The 15,011-nt window shown below is 46.3% G+C and overlaps 1 protein-coding gene and 1 long non-coding RNA gene across 3 annotated transcripts in view; one reads left to right on the forward strand and one right to left on the reverse strand.

Moving 5' to 3' along the window:
- LIPC (lipase C, hepatic type) overlaps nucleotides 1-15,011 on the reverse strand; it is a 141,307-nt gene that overhangs the window by 34,670 nt on the left and 91,626 nt on the right. The gene's annotated exons all lie outside the window — the stretch shown is intronic.
- Nucleotides 12,643-14,765, forward strand: LOC123282926 (uncharacterized). The gene is made up of 3 exons (XR_006523284.2): nucleotides 12,643-13,002; nucleotides 13,186-13,302; nucleotides 14,469-14,765. It is a non-coding gene; the product is annotated as an uncharacterized lncRNA (long non-coding RNA).

A 15,011-nucleotide genomic window follows, 5' to 3' on the forward strand; every position in this document is an offset into this window, starting at 1 on the left:
CCTAGTGGCCAAGTCAAAGAGGGAAATAGGAACAGTTATAGGATTCCTGGTGTCCAGTTGCTCACGCTTTCCCGGTCCTAAGCCCGAGATGGTTCCCCTATGGGTTGTTGTAAAAAGAGGCCACTGGGTGAGGCAGTGGCCATTGTCTCAAACACCATTCCTACAAAATACACAGTAGCAAGTTTTATGTGGTTGGCTCTGAGAGAGCTCTGCAGGCCTCAATGGAAGCAGCAACCACAGCGCCAAACAGCATTTAAGCCACAGCAAGTCTCTTCAAGGCTCTTCGCTGTAACCCAGCAGCCGTCCCTGCGAGCGAGGGAGTCAGGGGCCACCGCAGGTCACATTTTGGATGGAAGGAGCAGAGCACCAGAGCCGGAGTGTCTGAGCCTCCGTGGGAGCGGGGTCTGCCCCCTTCACGAAACACACAGAATACTGGAGCATGCTCACTCGAGCCCTGGCTTCACAGACTCCCTGCTGTCGCCCTTAGCATACGTGTACCCAGATCTCCTTCCCGAGCTTGAGCCCCGCACATGGCCGGCTCTGGACTGGGCATCTCTACCCAGGAGTCCTTTTGGCATTGCAAACCCGGTGAGGCCCAACTGAATTTATCATCTTTCCTCTTGACCCATTCTTTTTCTTTCTTTCTATATTTCCTACGGTGGCTTGTAAAACCATCATTCATCCATGCTGCTGCTCAAGCTAGAAAGCTTCGAGCTGTCCTGGAGTGCCCTCTCTGTCCCCTTGGTGACCTACCACGGTCCCTAAATACTATGGACTCACCTTCAGGATCATCTTCTCTGCCCCCTGCCACTGGCCTGGTCTAGGACCTCATGTTTTTTATTTTAGTTTTGGTATTATAATAGATTCTCTTATCTGTTTTACATTTTGTCTATTTGTAGATTAACCACGTTCATTGTATATATACAGTCTGAAAAATGCAGATATAAATAAGGAATCTCATTCCTCAGAGAAAAACCACAAGTCATATTTGGGGTATCTCCTTCTAGCCTTTTCTGATGGAGATATTTGTTCTGTAGATATTTACTTGGAGTGGCCATAATTGAGATTGTATTATGTGAACGGCTTTATATCCCTCTTCACCTGACATGATAATTTTCTTTTAGCATTAAAAATTCTTCAAAAAATGTGTTTTTGAAGAGTGGCAGAGTTGGTTTACTTATTCTGTTATTGTTGAATATTTAGGTTGTTTCTAGATTTCTTTTTTTCCTATTACAAACTATGCTCTGATGACCATCTTTACATACGAATCTTTGTCTGAATCTGTGAGTAGTTTCTTAGTATAGATTCCCAAAAGTAGAATCTTTGGTTCCTTAGGTGTGATATTATTAATATTTCTTTATATATGCATATGTATCTAATTTTTCTTTTTGATGAGGAAGATTGGCCCTGAGTAACATCTGTTGCCAATCTTCCTCTTTTTGCTTGAGGAAGATTGTCTCTGAGCTAACATCTGTGGCCATCTTCCTCCGTTTTGTATGTGGGATGCCGCCACAGCATTGCTTGAGGAGTGGTGTGTAGGTCCACATCTGGGATCCGAACCTGCGAACCCCAGGCTGCCAAAGCCAAACATACTAACTTAACCACTAGGTCACCCTGCCAGCCCCTCTAAATTGATTTTTAGCACTTTTTAAGCTAAGATTTATTGAATGCTCTCTCTGTGCCAGGCGCTTTTCTAACAGTCTTATTTATGTTAACTCATTTAAACCTCACAACAGCTCTGTGAGTAAGTTGTGAGAAAACCCAAGGATTTGGTTATGAGAGAGGAAATTTCTTCCAATTGTATTAGTTAAGAGCAGCTCCTTTCCAGGTGTGTCTTTTGAAAGTGTCATTTTCTCATGGCTTAGAAGAGCTAAAGACACACCAGTGATAAGAATCTGGGGATGAGGCTGTGGTTTCAAGGGGGAGAATTGTAAGCAGTCAAGTCCTCTGAGAGAGTTGGCTCCTGCAACTGGAGAGAGAGCAGACAGGCTGGGGAGGCTTGGGGTTGTCCCCTGCGTGACAGCAAGTTCCAGGGGCAGCGAAACGTCCTCAGAATTAGTCAGAAGTTGAAGCCGGGTGCAGCCATTACATTTCTAATAATAGATTCCTTGCAGCAAGTGATTCTCCATTTCTAAGTCAGCCCCCAGGTTTGAGGGTTCCTAATATTTCATTCATTCACAAATTATTTCATTTTCTTTTGGGTGAGGACATCATTAAGTGGGTGACTGCAGGCGACTGAGCTGGCACAGGAGGGAACAAGGATTCTGCAGTAGGAGGCCCCCGTGGGAGGCAGGACCTGTCTTCTGCCCGTGATGCCTGGGCTGGGTGCTTCTGCTCAGTCCGTGTTTGTGGAGCACTTCCCCTGTGTTGGCTGGTGCTGAGGACAGAAGTACATATGACAGGAGCCACAGGTGTTAAAATGCCCCTCACAGAGTTGTTTGTGAACTATCTTCACGTTCACTATGTTAGTTGTTAACATGCGTGTGTGTGTGTGTGTGTGTGTGTGTGTGTGTGTGTGTGATTTCACTTTGTTAACATGCTCTGCTGAAAATATTCCCAGACCTGGGACTTGTGGGAGGGGTCCTCTGGAAGACGATAATTTCATGATTACCCTGAAAATCTTCCAGGCCATGTCCTCTGCTCAGCATGGACAAACCTATGAGATAAACGTAGCCACAGCTCTGTCCCTGGCTGCTGTGGTCAGGCCTATTTATGATTTGTACATGGGCAACACTGACTTCAGAATTTCTAGGATGACACCCTGTTGGAAAAACTTGAATGAGAATTTAGTTGCTGCTGGGCCTGTATAGAGTCAGCTCTTGGCTGTTGGTGATCTTTGGTGAGAAGCAGATTCTGCCCAAGGCCATGGTGAGGAACGCTTCCCCCATTCCCGCCATCTTGAATTCTGCCCTGACCTGGACATCCCACCCTCCAATTTACTTATTATCTTGAAAATATTTCTCTGCCTCAGTTTCTCAATTTGGATGATATAGTTACTAATCTTTGTAACATCCTCCAGCTCTTGTGACCCGCCAGCATCGCTGCACTATAATATTGAACCTAGATGACCCAAGGCATAAATCCCTTGTAAGGAGGAAGCGAGGTGCTTTATAAAGCTGTGGTAACTTTTCAGGTTTTTAGGACATTGTTTTGAACCTGGCAGAAATTCCTACATTTGTCTTGAATGGATTTATTTTATAGCTGTTCTTTAAAAAAGCTTTGGAACCCAGAGCTACTGGGGTACTTTATTACATTTTGGGGTTGCTATCTCCCATCCCCTTTTGTATTCCTGTTTCACCTGTTCTTTTTTGTTTGCTTTTTGCTCTTCACCATTTTGTTGCCAAATAAGACGATAAGATAAGGGATGCAAGGAAAGTTATTTTCACAAGTCTGATTTATTCTGTTTCCTTTGCCTATTTTGTCCTGATTTTGTAGCTACCCTGTAACGTGAATCTATGAGTTCTCCTTTTGTGGATTCCAGGGAAGCAAGTAACTAGAGGGTGTGTTTTCTTGCTGGAAAGTTTTGTTTTTTCTTCCAAACTTTCTTCTTAGGCTGTACTCCCTGGAAACTCTGACTAAAATCAGAATGATATATTTTTCTTTCAAGAAATCTGATTATGAAAGAGTATGCCATTCAGAAAAGCTTTCCATTTGTATTGGAATACTCTGGGGAAAATGGGGCTTACTTTCCTAAAGTGATTCCAAGGTCATGGGCACATTCTGCCCCAGAAAGGTTCAAGGTAGGGTGACCAACTGTCTTGTCAAATCAGGATGAGCTGGCCACTCTAGTTCAAGGACAGTTGAGTGAATAAGTAGAGAGAGAAGAGATGATAAAATTGCCCTCCCTATTGATGACCATTCTTGAATGAGAATTTAGTTGCTGCTGGGCCTGTATAGAGTCAGCTCTTGGCTGTTGGTGATCTTTGGTGAGAAGCAGATTCTGCCCAAGGCCATGGTGAGGAACGCTTCCCCCATTCCCGCCATCTTGAATTCTTGAGAGTTTTCATCCAACATCCAATGTGTGACATCCCTTCCTGCCCGGTCTTTCCCTTGTGGTTCCCTGGCGCCACCTGCTCTGCTATCTTCCTCTATTTGCCTAGTTAACATCATTCTTTCTCCAATTTTAAACTCAATCTTCCTTTCCTCAGGGAAATTTTCTCTGAATTTCCTGACTTGGTCACATCTCCCTATTATTTGCTCTCTTAGGTATTTTCACAGGTGTAATTTTCTATTTGAATAGTCATTACATAAATTCTATCTCCCCTGTTTGGTGGCAAGCTCCACGAAAGCAGGAGCTAGGGCTAGTTTTGCTCACATTGAGACTTTAGTCAGTAGAACAAGGGGCTGTAAGTGCAGTGGTTAGGCACCCAGAGCAGGAGCTGTGTGGATTGGGTTTGAAGTCCATTTCCATCACTTACTACCTGTGGGACCTTGGGCAAGTTACTTAACCTCTATGTACCTCAATTTTCTCATCGTATCATCTGTAAGATGGACATAATAATAATACTTACCTTAGAGAATTGTTGTGAGTTAGCATTGATAAAATTCTGTAACAGTGTCAGGATTGTAGCATGTGTTATATAACAAATGCTCACTATTATGACAGTTTGTCATAAAAAATATTAGTTGGAGGGATGAAAATTGTGTTGAAGTGGATCACAGACCTAAATTTAGAAGCAAAACCATAAAAATTCTAGAAGAAAATTTTTATGACACGGGGAGGGCAAAGATTTTTTTTAGGACACTAAGAGCACAAAACATGAAAGAAAAAAATTGATAAATGAAATACATCTGCTGTTTGAAAGACCCCATTGAGTAAATGAAAAGCCAAGCCAGATGGGGAGAAAATATTCAAAATACATGTATCTGATAAAGGAATTTTATCTAGAATATATATAGAACACATAATAAGAATAAAAGACGAAAACCTCAATTATAAAATAGGCAAGAGATTTGAACAGCTACGTCTTAGAAGAAGATATACAAATAAAACTCAAGCATGTGAAAAGATGCTCAACATCGTTATTCATGAAAGAGATGCAAACTTAAACCACAACGAGATACCCCCTCTCCCTCTCTAAAATGATTAAAATTAAAAACACTGACAACACCAAGTGCTGATGAGGATGTGGAGCAACTAGAACTCTTCATGGCGGGATTGCTGGTGGGGTTGCAAGATACTGCAGCTGCTCTGGAAAACCTTTTGGCAATTTCTTATAGAGGCAAATGTACATGTACTATGAGAATCAGCAATTTTGAGCCTAGGAGTTTATACAGGAGAAATTAAATCATATGTCCACACAAAAATGCAGATGCCCACAGCAGCTTTATTCATAATAGCCCCAAACTAGCGACAACCCAAATACCTATCACCTGGTAAACAGATAAACTGTGGTGTATCCATGGACTATAACACAACAGAATGCTACTCAGCAATAGAAAGGAACAAATTTCTGATACATGCAACAGCATGGATGAATCTAAAATGCATTACCCTAGGGGGGCTGGCCCCGTGGCCGAGTGGTTAAGTTCCCGCGCTCCGCTGCAGGCGGCCCAGTGTTTCGTTGGTTCGAATCCTGGGCACGGACATGGCACTGCTCATCAGACCACCCCGAGGCAGCGTCCCACATGCCACAACTAGAAGAACCCACAACGAAGAATACACAACTATGTACTGGGGGGCTTTGGGGAGAAAAAGGAAAAAATAAAATCTTTAAAAAAAAAATAAATAAATAAAATGCATTACCCTAATTGCAAGAGGCCCCACTTAAAAGCTTGCATACTGTGTGATTCCACTTATATGACATTCTGGAAAAGGCAAAACTATAGTGGCAGAGAGCAGATTAGTAGTTTCTTGGGGCGAGGGGATGAAAGGGCAAAAGGGAAATTTTTATTTTCCTCCTCTTCTCCTCAAAGGCCTCCAGTACGCAGTTGTATATTCTGGTTGTAGGTCCTTCTGGTTGTGCTGTGTGGGGTGCTGCCTCAGCATGGTCTGATGAATGGTGCCATGTCCACATCTAGGATCCAAACCAGTGAAACCCTGGGCCATTGAAGCGGAGCATGCAAACTTAACCACTTGGCCATGGGGCCAGCCCCAAAAGGTAGATTTTTGAGGGAATGGAATGTTCTATATGTTTGATGGTAATGGTTCCCTAGGTGTACACTTAAAAAAAATTGTTGAAGAAATGAACTACAGCCGCTGTGGTTTCTCCACATCACAAAGGGCCGGGGCCAGGGCACTGTCAGCTGCACAGCAGGCTTTCTGCGTCAGTTACGAGTGCGGGACTAGGCTGGTCTGAGAGGAAAGGATGTTTCTAAGTCCTCTGGGAGTTGGGGTCAGTTGGCAGGAAGAGCTCCAGCCCTGACTTTGAGCCAAATGAGCAGATCAGTCTGGGATGGGTGCAGCCCTCCAGGACCTCAGGGAGACTTGGCATACTTGGAAAGCCCTTCCAGGTTCCTTTGGGCTGGGGATGACCAGAGATACCTAGGGGTCATCCTTGGGAAAGCAAATCATCTGGTTAGAGAGAGTTAGAGATGAAAGGGTCTTGGAGACCTTGCAGTGTCGCGGTGGCCAGCCTGTATACTGCCTGCATTTAATTCTCTCTCTGTGCATCTCAAACAACATGCAATTATTGAGGAGTAACGCATTTTCCTTTTCTTATTAAGTAAGGATATAGATAACACCACCAATCTACTCTTCCAATCCTCTGGAGAGAATCAGCATTCCCAAACCATGTAGATATAATTCCAGCGAAAAGCAGACACTCGACATGTGGTTGTCTTGTGAGGTACAATATCCCTTTACAATTTGTTTGAAAATGGCTCTGTGATGCCCTTCTCCCACCCCCAACCATTGCTCCCTAAGGACCAGAGACCTCTTACTGATAATAATGATCTAGTCCAACTTCCTTATTTTACAGATGAAACAGGACCCAAAAAGACCAACTGACATGTCCCAAACCATGCATTAGTTAACAGCAGAATCAAAAGAACTCAGCTCTTCTGACACTCCAGCCAGCATCTTCCTACTCTGCCAGAGGAGAGGGGCCCCCTCCCACATCCTTGCTGTGTTTTGGGACTCTGTTCCCATCACTGGCATAAAGCTCAGAGGACTCACATTCCGTGCCTTATGCAGGCTGATCTTGCCAACTAAGGCCCCTGGTTATCAAAGAGGAAACGTGTCTTGAAAATGTGCTGGGGCACCGCATTGCCTCCTTCCTAGGAGTAACATGGAAGCTCTGGCCGGGGTCTTTCTTCATGGGGACACGCCAGCCCCTATCCTCTCCCAGTCAGGGAGCTAAGCATCCCTTCTCTTTCTCATCTCCCCTTGGGGAGACCTCGCATTACCTTTTTGTTGAGTTTAGGCTTTCACAAACGGTAGTAACATATGTTCAATTCAAGTGGCTTCTGCTTTCAGCCCTGAAAACACCTCTAAACTAAGGAACGGTGGGGGGGAGGCAATTTAATTCAAAATAATATCTCAATAAATTATTCTGCCATGTAAAGACGAGGAAGCTGATGCTCAGAGAGGCAAACTCACTTACCTAAGCTCACACAGCTAGTTAGGGACAAGGGGGAGATTTGAGTGCAGGGCTCTGCCCCCAGCTCAGCCTCTTCCCACGATACCCTACCTCTTCAGTGGAGACTTGGGCGGTCTCTTCTAGACTGGCTCTGCTTCTGTCCACTACTGATGGTCATACAGGTGGTAAACGTCTGTCAGGTGTTTGCCGTGTGCCAGACTCTGCTAAGCCTTGTACATCCTTTGTCTTACTTTGTGCCTGCTCAGGTCTGCAATGCCTCGTCTACCCTCTTGTTCTCCACCCCACAGCAAGGGCAGATCCAGGATGGCTCTCCAAACAGACCTTGGGCCCGTAGCTTCAATGGAAAAAGAGAACACAAACGCTTCTTGTCTAATTTGGCTTCCCAATGGCACAGCTTAGGTGCTGGTATTGGGGTGGGGATGCTCCCTTCACTCGGTTATTCCCTTATCTACTCATTCATTCCTCTCTCTACCACTACTTCCTGAGTTCCTACTCTGTGCCAGGCATTTCCCCACAAATGAAATTCGGCTTCAGCTAAACTGTTTCTGGAGCAAGCATCAGATTTTCTTTTTTTATTCTTTTAAAAATGTATTTGTTGCATGAAAGTGGAGTGACAGCAGAAAACAACATTTTAAAAAATGTACTCGCATTCTCATCATCCTAATGGATTGACTTTTTATTTCCCTGTGTTTGTATTCTGTATCCAGAAGCAAATATATTTTTCACGTAGCCGTGCAGATATAATTGCTTTTTACTTTTTAAATTTCACATTATGTGATAAACCTCTCCCCATATTCCTATAGTGTTCATACTCATCATTTTTAAAGGCTGAGTAATATTCCACTGAGGGACTGTTTTGTAGTTTATGTATCTATTTCCCTCTCTGGGACAAGCAGTATCTTTCCAATTTTTCACCTTTGTAAACAGAGATGCAATGAACTTCATTCAGGGAGCCTTTCCTTTCCAAGAATTATTTCCACTAGTATGAATTACCTAGTGTGGGATTACTTGGTTAAAGGGTGAGATCATCTTAATGACATGAGGGCTGAAGGAATTTTACAAGGTGTCAGCCACAGGGTGTCGGCCACAATTATTATCAACCCAGGGAACCCCGTAAGACCCTAAACATTCTCATCCACGGTGACGATGGGGTGCTGGGGAGCAGGTCGATCTGGTGAGGCAGGTTGGAAGGCTGTTTACAGGGCTATTACTCACCTTTTGCTGGTAACTCGGAATACCTTATTTTGCCCAATCCTTGTAATACCCCTGTGAGTAGGTGCTAACCCAAAAGGAAACTGGGTCCCAGACAGGATAAGTGTCTTGATCAAAGTCACACAGAAGGTAGTTGAGTTGAGCCTCACACTGTGAGCGACTCCCTAGCAGTCCAGGAAATTAAAGTCACTCACTGGGACAGACCCACAAACCTCCTTTGCCAGGCCTTCAGCACCCCACAGGAGGCTCACTGACCACGAGGTCATTGAAATCAGTCTCCTCACAACTGCACTCCCATGGGTCTGGAGTGTGGCTGTGTTGAATTGCATTTATGTGGTGACTTAGAAGACAGCCCAGAGCCTGAAGGGAAGGCATTTCACATGAGCCAAGCAGCCGAACACGTTCTTTTTTGGGTCCGCTGCATCTGCTTTCATAGACAGTGTGGCTTTGGAACTATTTCACTCATAGTTAGCTACAGGTGGACTACGTGTGATTGTGTGATGGTAGATCTCCATGAGGTTCTAGTTTCTTGTTAACTCATCCTGGTTGACCCTGAGCAAGTCATTTAACTTACTAGGTGTCAGTTTCCTCGTCTGGAAAATAAGGAATTTGGACCCGCCAGCTCTGAGGTCTCCATGGTGGTACAATGAGATGTCCTTGGCTCCTTGAGTTCCAGAACTGTCTTTCCCCCAAACCAACTGGGCCTCAGTTTCCACCTCTGGAAAACCAAGAGGTCGAGAGAAGATCCCAGGGTCTCTCCAGTTCTGAGATGTGTGATTCCCAATACTGTCCCATCTCTGACTTTCAATAAATAAAAGATGCCAGAGAGAATGTTCTCCAGGCCAGAGTTAATCAAGCAAAAAGAATGAGAGTCAGAGCAGCTGTGACCTGGGGCCTCCTGGTTCTGTTCCTGCAGAACTCTCCCCTCTCCTCTGCTGGAATCGGATGCTTTGCAAAGATAAACACTTGCAGCATGAGAAAGGCATTACGCATTAACTTGGGCAAATAGCCCCAAGGGTAGTCTTCAAGGTAAAGGTAAACTGTGGGTGGGGAATGTGAGCTGGAGCATTGGGCCACGATCTCTAGGGGAGGCGTTTGGTGGCCGCCTGGGGAGGAACTGGTCCTGACTCACCCAACCCCTGAGCCACCCTGGTGCTTCCCTGTCTGGTGGCCTGGGGCCAAGAGGACAGGTCATTGGGCCATCTCAGATCTGACGTCTTAGAGATCGAGGACCCACCGCAATCCCATTCGTTCGTATATTCATTTGTTCATTCCACCGCACATTTAGTGAGTACCTGCTATGTGGCAAGGATTATGCTTAATGTTGTGGATACAACAGTAAATAAGACAAACTGTGCTTTCAAGAAGCTCATGGTCATAGGGTGGAGGCAAGTAAATAGACAACTGTTTTGCAGCTTGGTAACTGTTTTGATGGCTGAAGAATAGGAGAGGCATCTATAAGGTGGCTGGTGTGAAGGCAGCAGAGTACCCCATTGGTGGGTAGCGTCAGCCGGTTCCCCAGATAATCTAGGGGATTCCAGTGAAAGGCTGGTCCTGAGGGGAGGAAGGACCATGGAATGTGGAAGGAGAACAAGCCCATGCGTGATCAGTATTGTCACCTCCAGACTCACGGAGCTTGAGGTCACGGTTGTAACCTGCACCCTGGGCCCTTTAGCTTTCCTGAGCCCCTGGGAACCCCCCGTCTCCTTTGAGACTCCTCAGGCCCTGAGGTCTGCAGCACAGCTGTTCCCATTCTCTGCATGTTCATTACCTGATGGAGAAATAAGGAGGGGTTCAGGGACTGGGGCAAGGCCAACAGCTGGCTAAAAAAATCAAACCAGGGCCAGAGTCCCATTTCTCCACCTCTCTCCAGCCTGTTAAGCACCTTTCTATGAATTCTGTGAACCTCCTTTAGACAGCACATTGCATGTCTTGGCAAGAGCACTCAGCCTTTGTGCCAAGAAAAAGAGGCCCCTCTTTGGAGTGGGGATTTCAGCCTCCCCTCTCCCCTTTGTCCAGGCTCTTTTGGGCAGTAGAAGTCTACTGACCTTATGTGGCAGCTCTGGAGCCTACTCAGCTGGGTCTCTGCCTCCGCCAGCTGGAGTGCTCCAGCCATGCCATCTGAATCAGGCAGCTCCAGGACCCGAACTGGGCCACCGGTCAGTGGGGAAATAAAACTCTGATTGCAAAACACACCCAGCCAGGGTTCTGCCTTAAACCATTGCTAAATGAATACCTGTCCTTCCAGGATCCCTTATATTTTACCTAATCTACATTTGAGGGCAGTTGTTCTCAGATATCCACGTGCTTAAGATGCAGACTCCTGAACACCATCCCCAGAGCAGCTGATTCAGTAGGTCTGGGGAGGCCTGAGAATCTGCATTATCCCAAGGTGGCAGATCTTCTGAGAATAACCTGCCTGGTAGTTTAGAATATGACTTTCAATATCCCTGATGGACATAGATGCAAAAGTCCTCAACAAAATACTAGCAAACCAAATTCAACAGCACATTGAAAGGATCACGCTATGATCAAGTGTGATTTATCCCTGGGATGCAAGGATGGTTCAACATATGCAAATTAATTGATTCACCACATTAATGGAAAGAAAGACAAGAATCATAAGATCATCTAAATAGATGCTGAAAAAGCATTTGAAAAAATGCAACATCTTTTCACAATGAAAACTCTCAAGAAATTGGGTATAGAAGGAACATGCCTCAACGTAATAAAGGCCATACATGACAAGCCCATCATTAACATTGTGCTCAATGGTGAAAGGTTGAAAGCTTTCCCTCTAAGAGAAGGAACGAGACAAGGATGCCCGCTCTCACCACTCTTGTTCAGTATAGTACTGGGGTCCTACCTAGAGCAATTAGGCAAGAAAAAGAAGGAAAAGCCGTCCAAATTGGAAGGGAAGAAGTAACGTTTTCTCTGTTTGCTGATGATATGATCTTGTATATAGAAAATCCTAGGACTCTACTAAAAAGCTGCCAGACCTACTAAACGAATTCAGTAAATTTTCAGGATACAAAATCAACATACAAAAATCAGTTGCGTTATACACTAACAATGAACTATCTGAAAAAGAAACAAAGAAAACAATCTCATTCAATGCAATCTCTACCAAAATTCCAGTAACATTTTCCACAGAAATAGAAAAAACCGATCCAAAAATTTGTATGGAATCAGAAAAGACCCTGAATAGCCAAAGCAATCTGGAGAAAGAGCAAAGCTGGAGGCATCACACTTCCTGATTTCAAATTATATTGGAAAGCTATAGTAATCAAAACAGTATGGAATTGGCATAAAAACAGATGCATAGACTAATGGAACAGAATTAAGAGCCCAGAAATAAACCCACACATATATGCCTTCACTGACCTTGGCCCCAGGGGCCCTTGACTTCAGCTGTTGAATAGGTCAGGGGGTCAGGCTCCTTCCCATTGGGTCCTCAGTGACCTGAAAGAGTAAAGGTGACCCCACAGGGAACTTCCCAAGCAAGCAGCTTCCTCTCTGGCAGAACTGGGCCTGGCAGATGGCAAAGTCCTTGGAGCCATGGGGAGCCAAGGTGTGAGAGATTCTATTGAAGGAAGCCGGGCAGTGAGGGCTGTGCTGGGACCCAGCGGTGCCCACTCGGCTGGCTCAGCTTTGGAAGAAGTAGAGGGAGTGAGAGGAGAGCAGGTGCTTCTCAGTCTGGAAGCTTGTGCCCAGGGCCTCTCAGGGCCTTCCAGAGCCTGCTGCTTCTCCAACAGCCAGTCCATCTGGGCTGGCGCTCATGGAGTGCTGGGAGTGGGGATATTTTAGATGTGTCAAAAGTGATGAATGTTGGAAAGTGCCATCGGCATCTCTGGGAACTCACAGTTCACGCTGGCAGCTAAGATGTGCCAGGCTCTTTGGAAGAAATTGAACTCTGGAGGAAACTGGGAAGTCTCTGAAACAGGCAGCTCCTGCTTGCCGACCCAGATGTGGGCGGCAACGAGGCGGGCTCTGCAAGTGGACAAAGAACAGCGAGATCTGTGGAGATGGGGCCTGGCTGCGGCAACGCCTGAGGGCTTGGCAGAAAGAAGTGGCATTCAGAGAGGCCACCAGGAAGGAGCAGGAGTATAGCAAAACAGAAGCTGGCCAGCGGGGGCCTGGAGTCAGCAGAGCTTGTTGCCCGCAGCATCAGGGCTGCAAGCCCGGCCTGTGTAGTGCTCTCCACCAGAATTGAGCGGGGGCAGCAGCCAGAGCCGGTTGGAGGCTGGAGGTGAGCCCGGTCCTTGGCCCAGAGTGAGGCTGAAACAAGGCTCCAGTGTGTCTGGATTTGAAAACGCCCCAGGGAATGTGTTACTAGAATTCAGCATCTTCCCTAGGAGGAGGGTGCTTTGGCATTCTGTTTTCAGCACGGCTTTGTTTTGTCTGTCGTTTTCCTGGTTCTCCGCTTCTGCAGGGAGATGGCTCACCTCAGGCTACGTGGGAGCTGGGGGTTGGGGAAGCTGAAGCAGTGGTCACTCTGGACCATAACCTGTCAGAAGAAGGAGGGTGGATTCACCCCATGAGGGGCTAGGTAAGGCCAGTCTCCGGTGAGTCATGGGGAGGGAGGAGAGTGGCGAGAGGGGTCCTGGATATGGACCACGGGGGTTCTGGGGTGGCGGCGGTGCAGAACCCAGCCGGACCACCTACTCTGTCTTCTGCAGAAGGATGAGTGAGGGGGAAGGTGTCAGGGATGGAGGGAGAAGGTCACATCAGCTCTACCTGCCTCCAGGTGCTCTCCATAGAAGACCCAACAACTCTCTCTTCCGATCATTGTCCTCCTCCTGCTTCCTCCCACAACCAGCAGAGAAAGAAGGAGGAAAGAGAGAGCGTTCATGTCATCTTCATGATTGTCATCATCATCACTATCATCATCAGCGTCAACGCTCGGACTTATGCAAACTGCTTAATTTGTCGAGGAATGAACTTGTCTTTCCTCTTCCTACTTCCAACCAGCTTGTGCTGACTTCCTCATTCTGCTCCCACGTCCCTCTTCTTCCAGGCACCCACTCAGCCCCCTAAGTCAGCTCCCATTCCTCCCTCCTCTTTCTTCCCCTCCCACTATCAGCAACTGCAACTCACTGTAGCAGTAACGTGCACGCCTGCTCCCCGGCATGATCTGTTCTACCTTCTCTGTCCAAACACTCTGCTCCTGCAGGAGCCCTTAGGGGATCCCCCACTGCCCACTCTCTCCTGCCTCCGTGACTTTGTGCTGGCAGTTCCCTCTGCTAGGAGTTCTCTCACCCTTTCCTACACCTCAGCCCTTGACTTGGAAGGAGGGCTGAGAACTTGTGCTTCAGGGTTGAGGCTTCAGGAAACTCTGGACAACTCATGAGGGGAGGGCCCCCTTCTGTGCACACCCCAGGCCCCCGTGCAGACCCTGAGGGTGGGATTCTTCATCTCCTTGCTGACTTCACGACTAGGCTCTAAGCCGTATGTGTCTTATGCATCCGCGTGCTCCCAGCACCTGGCATAAGGCTGGCACGGAGGTGGGTTATTTGCTGAATTAATTAACAAGATAATTTTATTTTCCTGCTCTTCCCAGGGAAAGATTTGTCACAGTGAGCCCATATTGAAAGGAGGAGGTGGGTGGAGGCAGGGACCCGAGCTGTGTCGCTTCGAATATACACAGTCCCCTTCCCGTGGTCATGAGCTGTTGGGCTACTAACACAGCAACCCCTGCCTCTGTCTACTCTCTAGGAATGAGCTGGAAAAAAGGAATCAACAGAGAGGAAGAAAATTCTGGACAGTCTTTGGAATCCTGCGTGGTCCTTTGTTTTGTCCTTGCCTCAAAGTCCTCCAGACCCTAAAACAGCCTCTTTTCCTCTCTTCCCTAAGTCTTTGGTAATTCCTCATTTGTTTTAAGCCTTATAATTCAGTTTTTAAAAATTGCCTTTGTGAAACCTTTTCTGATCTGGAACTGTTTGTTGAGATATTAATAAGAGTTATGGGGAAAAAAGAGTTTTGTTGTCAAATAAATTTGAGAAATGTTGTATTAAGCAACATTAATCAGGCTTCCTACTGGCCAGACAGAGACATTAAGATGCTACTTACTGTGCAGCTAATCTGTTGTAGGGGCAAATGCTATGCAGTGGTCCTCAAACTCAATTACTTTGCAGTAGGCCTGCAAAGTACATTTTTCCTCCCACCTCCCACACCCTTTTGGTGGCTAAGCATTTCTGGGACTGATATCCCCAGGCCCCACTTGAGGAAATCCTGTCCGAGGACAGTTTCCGTCAGGCC

The sequence above is a fragment of the Equus asinus genome, chromosome 2 (genome assembly GCF_041296235.1).
Source record: "Equus asinus isolate D_3611 breed Donkey chromosome 2, EquAss-T2T_v2, whole genome shotgun sequence".
NCBI lineage: Eukaryota > Metazoa > Chordata > Mammalia > Perissodactyla > Equidae > Equus > Equus asinus.